Genomic DNA, 1,517 nt, shown 5'->3' with positions numbered 1-1,517 from the left:
TATATATATATATATATATATATATATATATATATATGTATATATATATGTATGTATATATATATATATATATACAGACACCCTTAATTGGAGTATTATAGGTAGAACCAACTCCTATAATATTGGGAATAAAATGTGTTTATTATGCATAACTGAATTTATGAAACTACTACAGTCTAGAGATGAATTATTAAACACACATGATGAACAAGGTTCAAATGTAGGCACCGAAGTAATTTTACATTTAGTAAATTGAAGTACTGAACTGCCAACCCTTGAATCAAATAACCACATAATTTTATTTCTAAAGCACTTGAATAGACTATATAAATAAATAAAAATAAATAAATAAATAATTCAAATAAAATAAATATATGAATTGAATATTACTAAAATTATATAATTACAAATTATATATGCCTCCCAATATAAGTAAATTTGAAAATAATAATAGAGGATAATCTAAAAGAAAAACCATGGATAGTGTAATTACCTCCCCTTGGTACTAATCACCTATAAATACCCATAGTTCCCTGCTATCTTCTTCCTCAAATCACCATTTTAGTACCAGCAAAAAAAGGAAGGTATGTATTTGAATTTTTCTTGTTATATATCACATTTATTCTGATGTTTAATCTTATATCTCACATTTCTGTATTTGACATATACTTGATTTTACGTGATTGGTATATATACTAATTAATATTTATAATGTAACGAATAAAAGTTTAGGGAGGTATAACAATGCAATATAGAACAAAAAATGGACTGTATATCTGTTGTAACTTGGTAAACTGTAGTCCGATGATATTTCGGAATTAGAATTCCTTCTTCAGATCTTAATTTGCTGGAGTCTCTGCAAATTAAGATCTGAAGAAGGAATTCTAATTCCGAAATATCATCGGACTACAGTTTACCAAGTTACAACAGGTATACAGTCCATTTTTTGTTCTATATTGCATTGTTATACCTTCCTAAACTTTTATTCTTTATAATGTAACATTTATAAATTTTAATTCTTAAGATTACAAAATATAATTTTTATTCTTAATTTTTAATTCTTAATTTTTAATCTTTAATGCTTAATTGTATTGCTTATTTTTAAAGGGATGTAAAATTAGATATATAATATTTTGAAATAGAACCTGAAGATGTGTTGGAATAATTATAAATCTGACAATTGCATATATGTATTTATATATGTATGTATATGGGTATAGAGTTGTGTATATGTATATATATTGTAATCTTCCAATACTGAAACACGTGTAGTTCCTTCATATTTAATAGATATAAGTATTAACTAAAGTAGGATATAATTAATGAAGTATATCATATACGCTGCTGGTAATTTTGTGATGTGCAAACTGATACCATGAGTTTTCTGTTAGACATACTCATTAGGTTATTTTTGTATTATCTGCAATAGAATACCTGCATTTCAATTAATCCTCCAAAATTGAATTTATATATATATATATATATATATATATATATATATTACTAATGCCAACCAC

General features: G+C 24.5%; 1 protein-coding gene across 1 annotated transcript in view; it reads left to right on the top strand.

Moving 5' to 3' along the window:
• LOC106869574 (mitochondrial fission process protein 1) overlaps positions 1 to 1,517 on the top strand; it is a 19,824-nt gene that overhangs the window by 12,683 nt on the left and 5,624 nt on the right. The gene's annotated exons all lie outside the window — the stretch shown is intronic.

This window comes from Octopus bimaculoides, chromosome 26 (genome assembly GCF_001194135.2).
Source record: "Octopus bimaculoides isolate UCB-OBI-ISO-001 chromosome 26, ASM119413v2, whole genome shotgun sequence".
Taxonomy (NCBI): Eukaryota; Metazoa; Mollusca; class Cephalopoda; order Octopoda; family Octopodidae; genus Octopus; species Octopus bimaculoides.
This window is presented reverse-complemented; position numbering and strand designations above follow the sequence as displayed.